The sequence below is a fragment of the Cetorhinus maximus genome, chromosome 2 (assembly GCF_964194155.1).
Source record: "Cetorhinus maximus chromosome 2, sCetMax3.hap1.1, whole genome shotgun sequence".
NCBI lineage: Eukaryota > Metazoa > Chordata > Chondrichthyes > Lamniformes > Cetorhinidae > Cetorhinus > Cetorhinus maximus.
The window spans coordinates 97965770-97987494 of record NC_135880.1 but is presented as its reverse complement, the minus strand read 5'-3'; the positions used below and the strand labels follow the sequence as shown (position 1 = coordinate 97987494).

The 21725-nt window shown below is 43.0% G+C and overlaps 1 protein-coding gene across 3 annotated transcripts in view; it reads left to right on the top strand.

The window, feature by feature from the left end:
- Positions 1-21725, top strand: part of LOC144696100 (protein prune homolog 2-like) — a 508829-nt gene that overhangs the window by 180506 nt on the left and 306598 nt on the right. The gene's annotated exons all lie outside the window — the stretch shown is intronic.

Here is a 21725-nt window from a genome sequence, read left to right as displayed (position 1 = left end):
CTGTTGAATTTTATTTTGCTAATTATGTAAGTGCCCAATCAAGCATTCATAAATCTATGTATATCCAGTCATAAAGAAATTTTTTTTATTACTACAGTAACTCTTGTAGAAATGATTTTTTTCTCCAATCCACATGATGCTAATATTAGACCTTTTATTCAGTATGAACACTTCATCACTATAAATTATATAAAATGCAAAGCATTAACATTGCTTTGTATAATCCAGTTAAACATTTTAGTAAAAAAAAAAATCAGTTAAATTTTCAGACCAGCATTCCTTCTGTTCAAATCATTTGATATTATGCCTTTGCACTTTAAAAGAATGGCATCATTGCTTCATAAATATTGTTCCTCAGTGACGCCAGGTTCCTTTCTTTATCGTGGGGAAAACAAATAAATGCTAATGGAAAGGAGTATCTAGCTATAAGTTAATGGGGCAGATTTTTGCAAATTAGCCATATTTGATTTAGTTTTTTAAAAAACAAACTTGCATTTCCTTTAACTTTTTAAGTGATTTTATTAGATTTTCACCATATGGAAGTCCCAGCATCATACTCACTGCATGCTTAATTTGTACTGGATGCATTTTTAACCGAAATGGTCTTAAAGTGTCCCAGTGGGATATACTTGAGAGAAAAAGATTGAGTTTCAGATGTGAACTTTTAAAAAAAATTTTGTTCAGTGTATGATTTTCTAAGAACAGGTAACATGAAATTGAAAGTTTTTGCACACCATTTCTGTTTTCTGCAATGCCACTATTATCAGTAGGTTATTTGTTTCCTTTGAATTGAACATCATCAGACAGCTAAATGACATGACATTAGTTCATAAGCTGCTGTGGGCGTTCCATTGACTGTGAGACTAATGCGTTTGTCTATCTAAAAGTTATGGAAGTTTTATTTATCTCGCATACTGTCAAGAGTGATGCTTTAATACTTTCACTGGGATTTGATGATGTCTTTTTTTTTGCAGTAATTTATTTCATGCCTGTTGTTATACAGATGTTGTATCAGCAGGATTTTATTTCTTTACATTTTATCAGCCACTCATTTAACCCTTAAAGTGCTAGGCATGGAATTTGCTTTGTTGAATGTACATTTTCCAATTTATTCAACAGTAAGCCAACATTAAGTGGCATTTTAATCTTCACACAGTAGAAATTGATGAACAGGAGGTTTCAATTCGACATCCAAAACATACTCAGGCTACTTACATGTCGTTGCTAACTGTCGATATCTGTTCTAATGCATTAGAAATGTCAGTATTTGAGGCTTATTTTATTTTATCTCTTTATGCGTGCTTAAAAAGCTGGTCAGTATTTTTAAAATGTATTATGATACAGCATATTTATGCAAGGCTGTATTACCAAAATGCCAAATGTTTAAGTATTTGTTACTGTAGGTTACTTCCCTGACATAGATGAAATTGATAGTAGTTCTCTTTACCCACCCCCATAGTATAGTTTCATATGCTAACTTCATGGGCTGGATTTTATGGCTTCAAATCGGGTGGACTGATCCTCCCCCCACCCCACCCCTGTGCTTACGTTAAACACAGCATGATGATGTCAGGTTAGCAATCTGCCAGTCTCCAATATTAGGGAAGGGGAGTGGGTGCTGCCCTAGAGGAAGCCTGCCTGCCATTTTCAAAAAACAATTAACAAGCTATGGAGCTTGATAAAGACCCAATTGACTGAGATTTTATTTTGCCTACTCCATTTTCATTAGGCGCATGGAAAAAACCTTGGGAGTTACGCCATATGAGGAGGTAGCACAAGGCTGGATACAAAGGCCTGCAAGTGGCACCATGGCTGCATGTAGAGTCTGCTAGTTAAGGTGGCAGTGTTTGGATGTTATTAGACTTCATTTATTCACTTTTTTTAGAATGCCATAACAAATAAGGAGAGATTGAGAGGGAAGGGGGTCTAGGGACAGGAATATCCTGGTTGATTTGGTCTCCAGCAGAGGAACGGAGCTCGGTGTCCCCCATGGGGATTGTGCACTCTGGAAGACGTTCCTCCAGTAAGGGAAATATAAGGAGGAGACAGAGGAAGCCTGCTGTCCAGGGAAAAGTGTGCCCTGTGGCCCTGTGGCCCTGTGGTCCAGACATTTGAGGGACCTGCTGATGTCCAACGGCATGCACAAAACAAACAACAACAGCAGCCAGTTTGTGGTAGGGGAAGACACCATCTTGCACAGAGAGCCTACAGGTGAAGGATAAATTACCATCAGCTCTCACAGCGTCAGTGTCTTCACAGAATGCGCCTCTCCAGGGAGACAGTGACATCCCTTTGTGAATTGTTGGCTGGGGAGATCAGATCAAATTGCGAAGATGGCCATCCTATGTGTGTAGCTCTCAAGATGACAGTGGCCTTGAACTTTTATGGATCGGGGTCATTCCAGGAAGCAGCCAGAGATCTTTGCAGCATATCAGAAGTTTCAGCTCACCATTGCATAATGGTAGTGACAGATGCAATGTTTAGGTGAGGGAAAATCAAGAGATATAAGGGAGGGAGGAACTTAAAACAATCAGAATCACTAGGGAAAAGGCACTGAGAAAACTATTATAACTAAAGGTTGACATGACCCGTGGATCTCATGGCTTTCATCCTAGGGTCTTAAAAGAAGTGGCTGCAGAGACAGTGGATGCGATTGGTTGTGATGTTCCAAAATTCCCTAGATTTTGGAAAGAGCGCAGTGGTTTGGAAAATCACTGATGTAACACCTCCCTTCAAGAAAGGAGGGAGACAGAAAGCAGGAAACCACAGGCCACTTAGCCTAATGTCATAGGAAAAATGCTAGAATCCATTATTAAGGAGGTAATAACAGGACATTTAGAAAATCATAATACAATCAGACAATGTCATTGTGGTTTTGTGAAGGGAAATCATGTTTGGCTAATTTATTAGAGTTATTTGAGAAAGTAATGAGCAAGGTAGATAAAGGGGAACCAATTGATGGTGGTGTATTTGGATTTCCAAAAGACATTCAACAAGATGCCACATCGAAGGTTACTACATAAAAATAAGAGTTCATCGTGTAGGTTGTAACATATTAGCATGGATAGAGGATTGGTTACCTTTCAGGAAACAGAGAATAAGGTTAAATGGGTCATTTTCGTGTTCGCAAGCTGTGTGGAGTGCATGATCAATGTGGGGGCCTTAACTTTTACAATCTATATCATTGACTTGGATGAAGGGACTGAATGTATGGTAGCAAAATTTGCTGATGACAATAAGATATGTAGGCAAGTAAGTTGTCAAGAGGACATAAAAAGTCTCCAGAGAGATTGAGATAGATAAAGAAAGATGACAAAAATTTGGCAGATGGCGTATAATGTGGTAAAATGTGAACTTGTCCACTTTGGCAGAAATGGAAAAGCAGCATATTATTTAAATGCAGAGAGAATGTAGAACTCTGTGGTACAGAGGGATCAACTTGTCCTAGTACTTGAATGACAAAAAGCTGGTGTGCAGGCTAGCAAATGATTAGGAATGTTGGCATTTATTACAAGGGGAATTGCATAAATAAGTAGAGGTGTTGCCACACCTGTACAGGGCCTTTGTTAGACTGCAACTGCAGTACTATGTACAGTTTTGGTCTCCTTATGTAAGAAAGGGTGTAATTACATTAGAAGCAGTTCAGAGAAGGCTCACTCAACTGATTCTTGGGATGAAGGGATTATTTTATAAGGAAAGGTCAAACAGGTTGGGCTTATACCCATTGGGGTTTAGAAGAATGAGAGGTGATCTTATTAAAACATATATGATTCTGAGGGGGCCTGACAGGGTGGGTGCTGAAAGAACGTTTCCTCTTGTGCAGGAGTCTAGAACTAGGGGACACCGTTTAAAAATTAGGGGTCTTTCATTTAAGACTGAGATGAGGAAAATTGTTTTCTCTGTGGGTCATTAGTCTGTGGAATTTTCTTCCACAGAAAGCAGTGGAGGCTGGGTCATTGAATATATTCACGGACTAAAATATATTTTTGATTAACAAAGGAGTCAAGGGTTTTAGGAGGCAGACAGGAAAGTGGAGTTGAGGCTGCAATCAGACAAGCTATGATTTTATCAAATGGTAGAGCAATCTTGAGAGGCTGAATGGCTTACTCCTGCTCCTAGGTTTTGTGTACTTGTAGGCGAGCAGCTGACTTCATTTCATTCATCACAGATAATGTTTGTCAGGCTAAGAGAGCCAGAGGCTTCACATGTATAGCTAGATTCCCCAAAGTTCAAAGTATTAGACTGCATTCATGTGGCCATCAAAGCTTCATCAGGACAAACAGGGGCATTTGTCAACCGAAAAGGTTTTCATTCCATCACTGTGCAGCCTGTGTGTGACCATCGTAAAAGGGTCATGCAGGTGTGTGACCGCAATGCTGAGAGTAGTCACGACTCTTACATCCTTAGGATGTTCTGTGCACCAGAGCCATTGGAGGGTTGGCTTCTTGGAGACCAGGGCTACCCACTGAAGAGATGGCTCATGACCTTGGTTAGAAATTCCAGGACAGAGGCTGAAATGCAATACAATGAGAGCCAAGCATCTACCAGGGCCGCCATTGAGCATCCCGGATGACGAGTCTTAGGCTGAGTCTGAGGACAAGGAAGAGGAGCCATGCCAGCCAGCAGAGGAACCCGGTGTACAGCAGGCTTTGGATGGCAGAGCGACATGGGAATCTCTTATAAAGTGACGTTTTACCTAGGAATGTAGAATTCATCGAACGATAACATCTTTGCTTCACTCACTTCTTTTTGTATCTCTTAGGCATCAACACCAGGACTGTTTGTGCATGTGCCAATGGTCAGGCACAATGAGGTCATTCAGAGGGACCCACATTAGCAAAAACCCCTGAGATAGCAGTCAGGAGATCCAAATCCAAACTGGGACACCACAAACATGAAACACAAATGAAGCCAGGACAGCAAGTAGACACAACATCATCATTTACTACAGAATCTAAGCAGCATATCTGCAAATAACAAATCCTATACAATCACTCGTGTGAACCCATGTGTGACTAATGTGTTTTTAATTCTCTCAAGACAGCTACGGTGGGATGTTCCCCCTTTGCCACTAGCTGTAGTGGAGACAGGCTTCTGACCCTGATGCCTCTTTGCCTGAGATGACTTTAGATGCCTGAGGCTGTGAGGGCCCTGGCGTGATGGGCATTTCCTGTATAGTGGCAGGAGTCTCTTCTGTTGCTGTGGAACTCTGAGGCATTGGTGTCAGTGGCTGAGGGGCAGGGGAGAGGCTGTCTGCATCAGGAGTGCACTGCAAGGTGCCCCCTGATGGTGCCAACAGCTGTTCATCTGCTGTTCTGAGGTCCATTTGGCCCTCCCTGCTTTCCTGGGAAGAACCAGGACCTGGCTGCGATTCCAGGCACCTTGTCCCTTGCCCTAGCTCTGGGTACCTGAACTCGGAGACAAGGTGATGAAGTGCCAGTCAGAACGATACCCAGTGTCTCATCAGTGAGCTGTTGGGCCTGGCCCTCTATGACAGTTGCCAGCTCTCAGTGGATGTTCTGAAGCACTCATGGCCAGGATTGACTCCTCCACTGTCCATGCCAGGGCAGGTAAACCCTCTGAAAGTTCTGCCACATCTCCATATACCTCGCACTGGCCTGGCAGTTGTAATATATGGTGAGGATTCAAAGGTGACACTGCTAGAAATAGTCAGGTTGATATCCAGTCTCTGCGGTGAGACAAACAGAGTTAATGGGTAGAATATGGCTCTTTTTCTGAACACTTCTTATTCAGAAGGGGAATGGGACAGGTTTGCCCAGATGTTTTATCCTCCCTGGCAAGGGTCCTGAATGAGACACTGCTGGCACAATAGTCACCAGAATGGACAACATGATCTCACCTACTGCTGCTCCACTGCTTCAACGTTCACTTTGGATTCTGCCTTCTCCTGGACTTCTTCCAAACGGCGTGGATCACCACACGGAGATTTCTCATGCAGCTGTCACCAACCCATTGCCAGTGTGCCTTTGAATGGGTGGCTGCAACCGACTTCCGGTTCATGGCCTAACACCTCTCTCGTGGAGGCTCTCCTTCCTAATGCTGGTTGGCTGCCTTCCTGCCGGGAGGCTGTTCACTGGCCATCCGATGCTTGATTCACCATGCTGAAACAGCGGGAGCAAGCAGACCAGTTACTTACCATTTGCCTCCCTCACCCCATGGGAAACTGTAAAATCCAGTCTCCTGTTTCGGACTCTGTGGATGAACAGTGCAAGGAAGCAAGTTTTGGCTTGTCCACAGGTTTTTACACTGGAATATGCAGTAATTTTAAAAATTCTTTCATAGGATGTGGATGCCACTGACTAGGCCAGCATTTATTTGCCCTTGAGAAGGTGGGGGTAAGCACCTTCTTGAGCTGCTACAGTCCATTTGGTGTAGGTACGGACACAGTGTTGTTAGGGAGGGAGTTCCAGGATTTTGACCCATGATGTTGAAGGAATCCAGTTTAGTGCAGAGCCCTTTATAAGGGCATCTGGGACCTGTGTGAACATGGTAGGGAACTGTATATCTCCTTAATCAATCATATTGAAGAATTCTTAATCAACAGCGTAAAATCTAACCTATAAAGTGTAAGTTAGAATATTTAATTTAATGCCAAATCACGTACGGACAGTGGAATAAAGGGAATGAAAGATGGGCTAACGAGAGAGATTTAAAAAGAAGCTGGACAAATTTAAAAAAAAAACAAAACTTTTTAAAAAAAAATCTCCAACAGCAATTAACTCCAAAGGAATGAGACTCTGGGCTTGTAAAAATTAATTATCAGTGCGAAAGAGGTTGTTTGGCAGTAATTAAGACTTCTCACTGTTCAAAATAAACTTGCACAAGAATGAACAAGCTGTAACTTTTTTGGTGAATTCAGTGGGTATCTAGTGGATAAGTACAACAACTTCATGCATTCCATGCATTTCATTAGTGTGCATCCATGTGAGATAGCAGGAAGAGAGGTTTGAGGAGGAGTAGGGCAACTTGGACAGCAGTTTCCTGATTCCCACGTTTAACTACACATTTATGGTTAATGGATGTTGCTGTCCGGTTTACCCTTTAAGAAAGGTGAGTATTGATGGCCTCAGTGTTATTGCAAAATCTATGCTCGTGTAAATCCTGATGGGGTCCTCCTGTGGGTCTCTTTATTTGTTCAACAAATTTGTTAAAATTCACTTTCTCATCTCAGGATTTCAATATTAAATTGTGAATATTGTCATTCACTTCGCAGGTACTTCAACAAACACATTGATGTTGAATAAATTTGTGTCTGGTGATGCCATTAAACTCCCTGAATAATATAACTATCTACAAGCTGAGCTTTATTTTTAACTACAACAGTAACTTGCTTTTATATAAGCACTTTCAAAATAGGAAGACATCCCAGGGCACTTCACGGAAGTATAATCAGTCAAAAATAAAGGCTGGATTTGAACCTGAATCTGAGGGACATGCCTGGGGTGTAAGGGAATCTCTGACTCTGAATTGCCTCAACCTTCTCCCTAATATTTGTTGGGCAATCAGTATGCCAAGTGAATGAGGGTGCATTGGCCTTGCCTACAGTGGAATTTGGGCCCATCATGTGCTTCAGACTTGAGTTGCAATTTGAACCCCTGAATAACTTTGCCATCATCTGCAGGAAATTTTCCCCACTGTATTGTAAAATTTTTCTGTGGCTGATGGTGCTGACAGCTCACCCTACACCAACTGCTTTAAGCATCCTTCCCCCAAGGGGTAAATCTCTAGTTGTGTAGGCAACCATCCGAATTATTAAAATTTGGATCCTGGACCTGATTCTGGATACTGTAGTGGGGGTTTCAGGCAGGCTGCTCTCCGTATCGATGTCAAGAAGAAATACACGTGTGCACACTGCTGACAACTAAAATGATGGAGTTGATGAATACAAGGGAAGAATTGAAAACAAGTCAACAAAACATTTCGGGCAGTATTTTCTGCCTGCTGGGCGGGCGGGCCCGACCCAATCTCTGACGGGCGGAGAGCCGATCCCTGCCGGAGAAGTGGGCCCCGCCGCCATTTTACATGGCGGGCCAATTAAGGCCCGCCCAGCATGACATCCGGCGGGAAGCGCAATGCGCTTCCTATGCTGGAGCGGGGGGGCGGTGGTGGGGGGAGTTCCCCAAAAGCGAGAGTGTGCTCTTTCGCGCATGCGCACAAAAGAGCGCACATCTCCCTGAGGCTAAGTGCTGCCTCAGGGAGATCGCTGACATTTTTAAAAACATTAAAAATAGGAAAAAAAAAATCCTTAATATGTCCCCCTCATGTGACAATATCACATGAAATGGGACATGTTCATAAATTACATTAAAACTTTATAAAACTGTTTAAATCCCTACATGAAACCTCATCCCGCCGGTGGATGAGGTTTCATGTTTCTTCTATTGCTCGCCGGGGCTCCTGGCCTGCCCGCCACCTTAAGGCTGGACGGGCAGGTCCTTTAATTGTTTAAATGATCCTGTCAATGGCTTCAATTGGCCATGGACAGGTCGGCAGGCGCATAGCTGATTTTGCTGTGCCTCTGCCTTCCTGAAGATTTAAATGGGGCGGGATGACCTCGGGAGTTCCCCCCGACATCATCCTGCGTCATTTTACGCGTCGGCAAGCGGGCCCCGCCCCCTGCTCGCCGACAGCAAAATTCTGCCCTTAATTTCAAGAAAGTCATCAAACCACATCCAGCTTACTACAGCTCCATTAGTCTTGCATCACGTAGGAACATACGACTTAGGAGCAGGAATAGGCCATTTGGCCCTTCGAGCCTCGAGTTAAGATCGTGGCTGACCCGGTTGTGGTCTCAACTCCACTTTCCTGTCTGTCTCCCATAGCCCTTGACTCCCTTGTTTATCAAAAAATTTGTCTAACTCAGCCTTGAATAAATTCAATGACCCAGCTTTCTGGGAGTACAGAATTCCACAGACTAACGACCCTCAGTGAAAATATTTCTCCTCACCTCTGTCTTAAAAGGAAAAGCTCTAATTCTTAAACTATGTCCCCTAGTTCAATCCTACCCCACAAGAGGAAACATCCTCCTGATATCCAACCTATCAAGCCCCCTCAGACTCATATATGTTTAAATAAGACTACCCCTCATTCTTCTAAACTGCAATGGGATAGGCCTAACCTATTCAGCCTTTCTTCATAGGATAAGCCCTTCATCCCAGGAATGAGTCAAGTGAGCCTTCTCTGACCTACTCCTAGCGCAATTATACACTTTTTCAAATAAGGGACCAAAACTGTACACAGTAATCCAGATGTGATCACTATGGCCCTGTACAGCTGCAGTAAAACTTCCCTACTTTTATATTCCATTCCCCTTGCAATAAACACCAACATTCTGTTTGCCTTCCTAATTATTTGCTGTACCTGCATACTAACTTTTTGTGATTCATGTACCAGGATAGCCAGATCCCTCTGTACCACTGGGTTCTGCAATCCCTCTCCATTTAGATATATATTGCCATTCCATTCTCCTGCCAAAGTGGACAAGTTCACATTTTACCACATTATACTCCATCAATTTTTTGCCCAATCACTTAACCTATCTATATCCCTTTGTAGACTTTCTACCTTCTCTTGACAACTTACTTTCTTATCTATCTTTGTGTCATCAGAAAATTTAGCTACCGTACATTCGGGGTCTTCATCCATGTCATTGATATAGATCGTAAATAGTTAACGCCTCAGCACTGATACCTGTGGCATTCCACTATAGGTCGAGCATCCTTTATTTGAAACCCTCGGGGCCACTTGCATTTTGGATTTCAGATAATTTCGGTTTTTGATACGGCATATAACTTTGTTACAGTAGCCTAGGCTAGCTATAATCTAAAGTAAATGAAATGGCTAGAAAAGTAGGATGTATCATTGAATAATAAATACAGGATACCTGAAAAAGTTTCTTTTTGACATGTTCCCCACAAAAATCGCAAGGTAAACAGTGCAGACAAACAACTAGACTTCCCGCTGTAAAGGTCGATGAGGCTCAAATAAAATAGTTTTTGGATGTGTTTGGTTTTTGAATTTACGGATAAAGGAAACTTAAACTGTACTTACAGCTTGTCAACCAAAAAGACCCATTTATCCCTACTCTCTGCTTCCTGTTAGCTAACCAATCCTCCATCCATACTAATATGTCCCCCCTACACCTTGTGAGTTTAGCCCTGATTTTAGCTGAGCTTAGTCCTAAAGTTTATTCCTGAGCACCATTTTGAGTAGAATTATAACTGCAGGGTAAGATGACACCGATGCAAACTGGTATGAATACTAATGTTAGGAAGCACTGGCGATTAATACCTGGAATGATCTTTCACATAGTATTATAGAGGTAATTGTTAGTTCAATATTGAAAAAAGGGAATAAAGCTTTCTGTGGAAGGATGAGCTGAATGGCCTCCCCAACTTGTATTTATTTTTGTTATTGTTCAGGCCATCTGCAAAACAGCAATGTGAACAGTTTAACACTTTCACTAGACATCACTGATTCAACTTCTTGGGATGACAATGAGCTTAGCCACCACGGTGCTCCAAGCTAGCCTGATAATGTAAGAGATGAATTTAAAACTTGCCACCCATGGGAATTATCCACTGATATCCTGGATTAAGCCCGTAGGCTATGATTTTAATTTGTTTTTCTGAGCTGGCAAGAGAGCCACCTGCGAGAAAGTGATATGAATCTCCTTTAAAGGTAGTCTACTTGGATCTCAGCAAGGCTTTTGATAAGGTCCCGCATGGGAGACTGATAACGAAGGTAAGAACCCATGGGATCCAAGGCAATTTGGCAAATTGGATCCAGAATTGGCTGAGTGGCAGGAAGCAGAGGGTCATGGTCGAGAGGTGTTTTTGTGACTGGATGCCTGTGTCCAGTAGGGTTCCACAGGGATCGGTGTTGGGTTCCTTGCTGTTCGTGGTATATATAAACGATTTAGACTTCAATGTAGGAGGGTTGATCAGTAAGTTCGCAGATGACATGAAAATTGGTGGGGTGGTAAATAGTGAAGAGGAGGATAGCCTTAGATTACAGGAGGATATAGATGGGCTGGTCAGATGGGCTGGTCAGATGGGCTGATCAGTGGCAAATGACAAACAAGGCATGGGAATACACGATGAATGGTAGGACCCTGTGAAGTATCGAGGATCAGAGGGACCTTGGTGTGCATGTCCACTGGCCCCTTAAGGTAATGGGACAGGTAGATAAGGTGGTTAAGAAGGCATATGGGATACTTGCCTTTATTAGCTGAGGCATAGAATATAAGAGCAGGGAGGTTATGCTGGAACTGTATAAGAAGCTAGTTAGGCCACAGCTAAAGTACTGCGTGCAGTTCTGGAATCCGCATTATAGGAAGGATGTGATTGCACTAGAGAGAGTGCCGAGGAGATTTATCAGGATGTTGCCTGGGCTGGAGAGTTTTAGTTATGAGGAGAGATTGGATAGACTGGGGTTATTTTCCCTGGAGCAGAGGAGATTGAGGGGGGACATGATTAAGGTATATAAAATTGAGGGGCATAGACAGGAAGGAACGTTTCCCCTTGGTGGATGGATCAAAAACCAGGAGGCAAAGATTTAAGGTAAGGGGCAGGAGGTTTAGAGGGGATGTGAGGAAGAATTTTTTCACCCAGAGTGTGGTGAGAATCTGGAACTCACTACCTGAAAGTGTGGTAGAGGCAGAAACCCTCGTAACAATTAAGAAGTATTTGGATGTGCACTTGCGTTGCCATGGCATACAAGGCCTAGTGCTGGAAAATGGGATTAGAATAGTTAGGTACGTGTTTGACTGGCGCAGACTCGATGGGCCAAAGGGCTGTAGACCTGTGCTGTAGACCTTTATGTCTCTATGATTTTATAGAAATTGTGCTCTAATTTTACATTGATTGAGGGATCACTGTGGCCAAGACATTTTTTTTCATTCATTCATGGTATGTGACCATCATTGACTAGGCCAGCATTTATTGCCCATCCCATTGAGAAGGTGGTGGCGAGCTGCCTTCTTGAACCGCTACAGTCCACCGTGCTCTTAGGGAAGGAGTTCCAGGATTTTGCCCCAGTGACAGTGAAGGAACGGCGATATATTTCCAAGTCAGGATGGTGCATGGCCTGCAGGAGAACTTCCAGGTGGTGGTGTTCCCATCTGTCTTTTTTATTCGTTCATGGGATGTGGGCATCGCTGGCTAGGCCAGCATCTATTGCCTATTCCTAATTGCCTTGGTTCAGAGGGCATTTAAGAGTCAACCATGTAGGGCGGACCAGGTAAGGACAGCAGATTTCCTTCTCTAAAGGGACATTAGTGAACCAGATGGGTTTTTATGACAATTGACAACAGTTTCATGGTCATCATCAGACTTTTAATTCCAGATTTTTATTGAATTCAAATTTCACCATCTGCTATGGTGGGATTTGAAACCGGGCCCCCAGAGCATTTTCTTGGGTTTCTGGAATACGAGTCCAGTGACAATACCACTGTGCCAATGCCTGCCCTGAACTACATGGGCTGCTGCCCTAGTCTTCTAGATGGTAGCAGTTGTGGGTTTGGAAGGTGCCTTCTGTGGAGCCTTGGTGAATTCCTGCAGTGCATCTTGCATTTCTACCACTGTGTGTCGGTGGTCGAGGGAGTGAATGTTTGTGGATGAGGTGCTAATCAAGCAGGCTGCTTTGTCCTGGATGGTGTCAAGATTCTTGAGTGTTGTCGGAGCTGTACTCATCCAGGCAATGGGAGAGTATTCCATCACACTCCTGACTTGTGCCTTGTAGATGGTAGACAGGCTTTGGGGAGTCAGGAGGCAAGTTACTCGCTGCAGGATTCCTAGCCTCTGACCTGCTCTTGTAGCCATAGTATTTATATGGCTAGTCCAGTTCAGTTTCTGGTCAATGGTAACCCCCAGGAAGTTGATAGTGGGGGATTCAGCGATGGTAATGTCATTGAGCATCAAGGGGCGATGGTTAGATTCTCTCTTGTTGGAGATGGTCATTGCCTGGCACTTGTGTGGTGTGAATGTTACTTGCCATTTGTCAGACCAAGCCTAAATATTGTCCAGGCCTTGCTGCATTTGGACGTGGAGTGCTTCAGTATCTGCAAAGTAGTGAATGGTGTTGATCTTTGCGCAATTATCAGCGAACATCCCCACTTCTGACCTTATGATGGAAGGAAGGTCATTGATAAAGCAGCTGAAGTTGGTTGGGCCGAGGTTACTACCACGAGGAACTCCTGCAATGATGTCTTGGAACTGAGATGATTGACCTCTAACAACCACAACCATTTCCCTTTGTGCTAGGTATGACTCCAACCAGCGGAGAGTTTACCCCCTGATTCCTATTGACTCTAGTTTTGCTAAGGCTCCTCGGTGCCTCACTCGGTCAAAAGCTGCCTTGTTGTCAAGGGCCGTGACTCGCACCTCCCCTCTTGAGTTCAGTTCTTTTGTCCATGTTTGAACTAAGGCTGTAATGAGGTCAGGAGAACTTCCTGGATTTTCTACGCATAGTGCTATGGAATCTTTTACACCCACCTGAGAGGGAAAATGGGACCGCAGATTAACATCTCATTTGAAAGACAGTACCTCCAGTTATGCAACATATCCTCAGATTTTCAGTGGAGTGTCAGCCTGGATTATGCATATAGTGAATTCATGACTTTTGGATTCAGGCTATATAGCCAAGGCTGGCACCTGACACTGGTCATTAACTTGTTTTAGCTCTAGTCACTGACAAAGATGTTACACACCACCTTCGTTGTTAGAAGGAGTAGAGTTAGGGAGATTTAGGGTTTTTCGGGGAGGGGTTCAGGGTTACATAGTTCTCTAACTCATTGCACTATCAAAGCTGTAGCATTCAGATGTTGTTTCACCTGGAATAAAATATGGCACACTGACCCTAACCATCCACAATGTCACTTATTAATGTTACAAATCCAGAAAGAAACTGATGCCTGTCCATTTTTTCCTGTTTACTACCAATTGTCAGCATCTGTGCTATGTTCCTGGCTGGGTGCTGCCAATGGATAAATCTCTGTCATTGAGTTTGTACATGGCCGCTGAAAATACAGATCTTAGAAGCAGAGGTGCTCAATGACAGTTGCATTTAAATGCCCCTGAGATGCTTTAGGACTTTGATGTTTGTACACTGTTTTGGCTCGAGGCTTTCTACATAAACCTGATTACCCTGTTAGCTGTCCTGTTCACTTCATTCTCCTATAGCTGATATCCAGATCACATTTCCCAGCCTAGCATGCAGCCAGAGTGGAAACAAAATCATCTGTATGGTTCACCACTGAGAAATGAATATTCTGGACTTTTTGGCATGTAACACCAGCTGAGATTTAATCTTCTTCTTCAGTTGAAAAGAAAGGAAAACCAATGACATTCTTTAACCAAATGCATCAAACAGTGAGTATCTAGTGGCAGAGGTCAGATTTATCATTCTTTATAGATAAAACTGCATGTGGTGGCCTTTGTGGAGTCAAACTTTTATTTGAACCGATTGCATTGTAATATGCATATAGAAAACCATATTACATTGCAGTTGTTATAAATAAAAGATGAATTGATAGGGAATGTGCATCCTTCAGAAGTTGTTTAATATTTTGATACAAAGCTTTTTAAAAAAAATGTGTTGCTCAATAGGATATTAAAGTCACACTAGGCTTATGTAAACTGTTACTGAAATGTAACCTGTTTCATAATTAAGCACTGGAGTGTATAGAACACAGACAAGGTATTGCTGAATGAAATGCCAGTTAAATGTTAGCTGCTGAGTATTGTGATATGGCATTGCACTAACTTCATTATTGTTATGTCCTATTAAAGAACATTTGCTTCGGCTTTATATACTCTTCATATCAAAAATAATCATATATGGATTTGTTTTTAAAAGCGTACACTGCTAAACATTGTTAACAAGTCAAAGTGTCATTATTGGAAATACTTAGCAATTTGTGAAATGTGGGCATAATGGTTTAGATTTTCCATTCAGCTGCTCTGGGTGAAAATGTATTCAGGCCTCTCAAGTGCAGCAGATTTTCTTGGCTCAGAGTCTCTCTGGGAAAGGTTAGGGATTCTGCCTGGAAGAGGTGTGAAGAATGGCTTTGATAAATCATGGGGATCAGTCACAGTGTAGCATGGTGGCCTCTGCGATGCCTGAAGGATTAAAACAAAAAATATTATGGCCTGTGTTTTTGAAGCATATGCAAATGGTCATATTGTAAACAACTGTGTAAGCTTTAAGGCGGTTTAAAATCCATAGCAATGCTGGATGCCAAGGACAGGCGTTGCTTGTGTTCAGCACTGCTAAAACTCAAAGGACAAAAAATACATCTTCTACTTGTTCTGTAAATACAATATGCCAATCCATAGTTGGATTACTTCTGGAAAAAGATGGAAGAAATATCGGGGTGAATGGAAACCAGTGGAGTGCTTCTTGAATAAATAGCTGCCATGTTCTGCTAAAAGTAAGCCAGCTCCTTAGTAAAATTCTAGTGGAAAATTTAGGCTCATGCTGCTTCTCAGATCAAGTAACAGGATAATGACGCACATTAATATAGGAGCTGTAACATTCCATCACAAGTGCTGTGAAGTGTCCCCTCTGCTCAGTTGGCCTTTGAGTCAGAAATGTTTCTGTTTTAAGCTGCGCTCCAGGACTTGAGCACATACGTTAGGCCAATGTTTCACTGCAGTACTGGTGGAAGCTTGCATCATCAGAGGTACTGTCCTTTAGATGAGATGTTAAACTGAAGCCTCACCTGCCAGTTCCAGTGGTTCTTGTGGATGTTAAAGGCTCAGTGGTACTGATCAGTTATCTAATCGCTGTTGGTAGAACCTTGCTTGTGCAAAATCATTCCCATATTGGTCTGCAGTTAGTGACTGCAATTGAATAAGTAATTCATTGTACGTGGTACACCTTTGGAATATTTGTAAAAGGTATGATAAGATGCTATTAAATTTCAAGTTCTTCCTTTCTTAACTGAATGGGTTGGATTTTACTAGCCCTTTTGAGATGGGTTGAGAGACGGGAAGGCTAATAGAATGGTGGTCAATTATCCCAATTAAGGGCCACTTCCCACCCCCCAGCTGACATTTTACCACTGTGGGGAGCTGCCTCCCCCACCACCACCACCACCACCAGCCCACCCCACCTCCCCACAATGGGGAGACTGCCAGATAAGCCTGACGGACTCCCAGGTTCCTGGGGCGGGGAAGCCCTTCTTTATGGCCACTCTGTGGTCCACAGAGGGGTCACCTGTGGCACTTGTCACTCCAGTGGCTAGGATAGCATTGCTGAAAGGTGGACTCCCCCGATTGCTGGGGCCTGCCTGTCTGGCTCAGGCACAGTAAGAAAAAAGACTGACCTTGTCTTTGAGGATGCCTCAACATGGAGACGCCCTCTTCTTCCTATCACCTCAGCAGTGCCCGTGGCTGCAATTCTGTTGGTCCTCTATATGGGCTGGCAGCTCTGGGAGATGGACTGCCATCTTCAATTCAGTGGTGGCTCTGGTGGTGCCTCTTAATTAGCTGCTGCCAGTAAAATGCTGCCCAGGGCCTTGCTTTTGATCCTGACGGCAGGACTATTAACTTGGTGAAAACAATTCAAGTAGACGACTCTGTTTTCATGCTGGCACTAGTAGTTTTTGCAAAATTTTTGTTTCAATTGTGCAGCTGAAGACTAATAATGGGCTGGATTTTACACTCCTCTGCTGGTGGCTTTGAAGGCGGGGGCGTCATGTAAAATCCAGCAGGTGGCCTTCCTGTCGCTTACCCCTGACCCATCTGAAATGGTTACGGGGGCAGGGGAGGCATTTTACAACCGCACAGCCTTGGGCGGTCCCTTGCCCTTGGGGCAAATGAGGCCCTTAAGTGCCCAATTAATGGTCACTTAAGGACCTCATTACCTCTCCACCAGTATTTTACCCACTGCGAGGGGATGGCCCCATCATGTGGTTAGCTTTAACTGTGTGGGCTGGTGATGGTGGGGTGGGGGGGAACCTTCTTTACAGGCTTTCTGGACCCATCAGAAGCACCATCTCCCCGAGGTCGTTCTCTCTCTCCACTGGCCTCTTGAACTCAGTGCCCCACACCCCCACCTGTGACCCCAGATACCAGTCTTACCTCGACTGTTTGGGGTAGTGGGACTGCCTGGGACTGGAGAGCTGCCGGCAGTCCAATTGGCCAGCTAAACCTCCAAAGCAGGATTTTCTACCGATAAAGGGGTGGTAAGTTGTTCTCAGTGTTAAGCTCGATGGGCTCTCCCACTCCCCACCTCCAACCCCACCACTTTTTCGCTGTGAGGACGGGGTTGCAGTGCCCAGTATCCAGCCCAATTAACTCAGTGAGGGATTTCTGGTAATGCCTCATGGTTTTGCCTTAGCTTTAGCAGATTGCAATTGGTGAGTTTTATTGTAGGTTTTTTTAATGGTCTTTGGTATAAATTAATGAATTATTCTGTTAAATTTATGCTGGGAATAAAATGGGGATGGTCAATTCAATTGCTTAATGTGCAGCTTTGTGGTTGTCATCTTCCAAATCCTGTAGATTCTGGAACAGTCCTGGCAGATTGGAGGATAACAAATGTAACCCCACAATTTAAAAAAGGAGGGAGGTTAAAAACAGGGAATTACAGACCGGTTAGCCTAACATCATTAGTAGAGTCTATTACAAAGGATGTGATAATAGGACACATAGAAAATATCAACAGGATTAGACAAAGCCAACATGGATTTATAAAAGGGAAATCATGTCTGACAAACCTCCTGGAGTTTTTTGAGGATGTAACTAGCAGAATAGCATTTGGATTTTCACAAAATTTTTGATAAGGTCCCACTTTTGATAAAGTCCCTCTAACTAAGAGGTTAGTGTGAAAATTTAAAGCACATGGGATTGGGGGTAATATATTGGTATGGATTGAGAATTGGTTAGCAGACAGGAAACAGAGTAGGAATAAATAGGTCTTTTTTTGGAATGGCAGGTGGTGACTAGTAGGGTACTGCAGGGATCAGTGCTTAGGCCCTAGCTATTCGCACTATACATCAATGATTTGGATGAGGAAACGAAATGTAATGTTTCCAAGTTTGCTGATGACACGAAACTAGGTTGGAATGTGAATGGTGAGGATATAAAGAGCTTCAGGGCGGTTTAGACAAGTTGAGTGAGTGGGCAAATACATGGCAGATACAGTATAACATGGATAAGTGTGAAGTTATCTACTTTGGTAGGAAAAACAGAATGGCAGAGTATTATTTAAATGGTGATAGATTGGGAAATGTTGATGTGCAAAGGGACTTGGGTGTCCTTGTACACCAGTCACTGGAAGCAAGCATGCAAGTGCAGCAAGCAGTTAAAAAGGCAACTGGCATGTTGGCCTTCATTGCGAGAGGTCTTGAGTACAAGAGCAAGGATGTCTTACTGCAGCTATGTTGGGCCTTGGTGAGACTACACTGGAGCATTGTGTGCAGTTTTGGCCTCCTTACCTAAGAAAGTATATATTTACCACGGAGGGAGTGCAGCAAAGGTTCACCAGACAGATTCCTGGGTTGGCAGGATTGTCGTATGAGGAGATATTGGGCCGACTAGACCTGTATTCACTGGAGTTCAGAGAAATGAGGTGGGGGTGCGGTGGATCTCATTGAAACATGTAAAATTCTGACAGGGTGGGACAGACTGGATGCAGGGATGATGTTTCCTCTGGCTGTGGGTTTGAGAACAAGGGGTCACAATCTCAGGATATGGGGTAGGCCATTTAGGACTGCGATGAGGAGAAACTTCTTCACTCAGATGCTGGTGAACCTGTGAAATTCTCTACCACAGAGGGTTGTGGAGGCCAAGTCAGTGAATATATTTAAGAAGGAAATAGATAGATTTCTAGACTCTAAAGGCATCAAGGGGCATGGGGAGAGAGCGGGAGCATGGGGTTGAGATAGAAGATCAACCATGATCGTATTGAATGGTGGAGCAGACTCGAAGGGCCGAATGACCTCCTACTGCTTCTATTTTCTATGTTTCGATTCTACATGAAATTAATACAGTTAACACAAGTCTCACACAAAATCACATTTACTCTTGATTCTTTCTGTCTCTGTCTTTTATAGAATACTTTACACCATATCTGATCCTGAAGAGAAGGTGCAGATATGTATAGACAGATATGTCACATTTGCAGGAAAAGTCTTTTTGGAACAATTTTGAGAGATCTATTTTGGAATACATATAAACACTATTTTATAAAGGAGCGTAACATCAATTTGGACAGGACAAGGCCATGCTTATGTCACTTGGAGATTTTCAGAGATGTTGCTGACATGGTAGATGGAGGAAGTCAATCTGATAAATAATTCATAAAATGGTTAACAAGGCCAACAAAGCAAGTTGCATTTATATGGCCCTCCCCACATCAGAAGGATATCTCAAAATATTTCATTTTTTCATTCACTGGCAAGGGGAACATTTATTGCCCATCACTAATTGCAAGGTGGTGGTGAGCTGCCACCTTGAATGCAACTGAGTGGCTTGCCAGGCCATTTTAGAGGCCTGTTAAGAGTCCAGCACTTTGCTGTGGATCTGGATAAAGGCCAGATCAGGTAAGGATAACTGGTTTTCTACAGTAAAGGACAATCATTAACCAATTTTTTTTTACGGCAATGTGGTAATTTCGTGATTATCATTACTGATACTATTTTCTATTCCAGATTTATTTATTTAATCGTATTTAAATGTCCCAGCTGCAGTGGTGGGTTTTCAAGCCATGTCCCCAGATCATTGGTTCAGCCTCTGGATTACTAGCACAGTAATATAACAATTATGTTACTATATCCCTAAGAGAGCAGAAAAAAAATAAACATTAAACTGGAGGGACAGTTACTGAAATCTTATTTTGAGAAATGCAGTGGCAATTGCATAGTTTTGATAGACACTCAGCACTCAATGTATTCATTTTTGAAGGGAAAAGAAGTCTGCAGCAGAAGAGAGAGGTTGGCAACTGGGAAAGAAATTCCCAGTTTAAAGCCCTAAATTGTATGGGGAGCTAACGCTCAGTCTTGGGATCCCCCACTAGTGGAGTCAATTGAAGAAGTGATGAACTGGTATCAGCAGGCTGATACTTGCTCTTTCAATCTTCACCTCCTTCAGAGAATTTTGTTATTCAGTCAGGAATTCTGCAATAGGCAACTCAACTGGCATCACATCAGGAAGTACCTTTCAGACTAATTTATGCTTCTTCCCATTGTATTTCCCTTGGGGTGGCTGAGGAGTATCAGCTTGCAGAACCTGAGGCTGAGTCTATTCACCTCACATCGCAGCATCACTCACTCTACCTGCATCAATCATCATCACAGGAATATCCAATCCCCAGAATGACAGCCAAGGGACAAATTTGGCAGGGTGGGCTGCAAGGATTTAGGAACAAGAGTAGGCCATTCAGCCACTTGATCCTGTTCTGCGATTCAATCTCTATCTCAACCTCATTTACCTACTTGGTTCCATGTTCCTTACTATCCTTGTCTCAAAAATCTATCAGTTTCAGTTTTGACATTTTTAATTGATTTAAAGCATACAGTATCCTGGGCTTTATTATTGGGGGCATAGAGTACAAGAGTTATGTGAATTTGTATAAGACACTAGCTCTGCCTCAGCTGGAGTATTGCATCCAGTTCTGGGCGCCACACTTTAGGAAGGATGTGAAAGCATTAAAGAGGGTGCAGAAGAGGTTCACAAGAATGATTCCAGGAATGAGGATCTTCAGTTATGAAGATAGATTGGGGAGTTAAGATTGTTTTCCTTAGAGAAAAGAAAGATGAGAGGAGATTTGATAGAGGTTTTCCAAACCATGAGAGATCAGGACAGAGTAGTTAGGGAGAAACTGTTCCCACTCATGACAGGATCAAGAATGAGAGGGCACAGATTTAAAGTAATTAGCAAAAGAGGCAAAAGTGATATGAGGAGAAACTTTTTTACGCAGCGAGTAGTTAGGGTTTGGAATGCTGTGCCTGAGAATGTGGTGGAGGCAAATGCAATTGAAGTATTCAAAAGGATATTAGACGGTTATCTAAAAAGGAAGAATGTGCAGGGTTAGGGGGACAAGGCAGGGGAGTGATACTAGGTGAGTTGCTCAGACAGCGGATGCAGACATGATGGGCCAAGTGACCTCCTGCACTGTAACAATTCAGTGATTCTGTGTTTCTTATCAGCAACAGTTTTTTAAATGAAAAAGCTCCAGATTTCTACCAGCCTTTGTGTGAAGTAATGCATTCTGACATCACCTCTGAATAACCTAGATCTAATTTTAAGATAATGCCCCTCCTTCTGCACTCTCTCACCAAAGGAAATATTTTCTCTCCACTTCCTCCATCGATCCCTTGAATAATCTTAAACACCTCAATTAGATTGCCCTTAATCTTCTGTACTTCAGGAAATACAAGCCTAGTTAATGCACAGGGCCCTCATAATTTAACCCTTTTAGACCTGGATTCACCCTGGTGAATCTATGCTGTAACCCCACCATGGCCAAACTGGTGAGACACTCCTTCACGCATTCAGACTGTGCTTCGATCATATTATCTGGCCTTGACTGCTGTTTTCACTGGCGTCCTGATTGCAGAGGTCATTGTGGGCTGGCTTTCTCACTAAAGCTAGTGGGAACTGGAGACAGGCCAAAGGAAGCTCAAAGTGGAAGCATTCTTAAAATTTTCCTTTTGGGCCAAAAAGATATTGGGGTGACTATCCAGGCTTCACAACCTA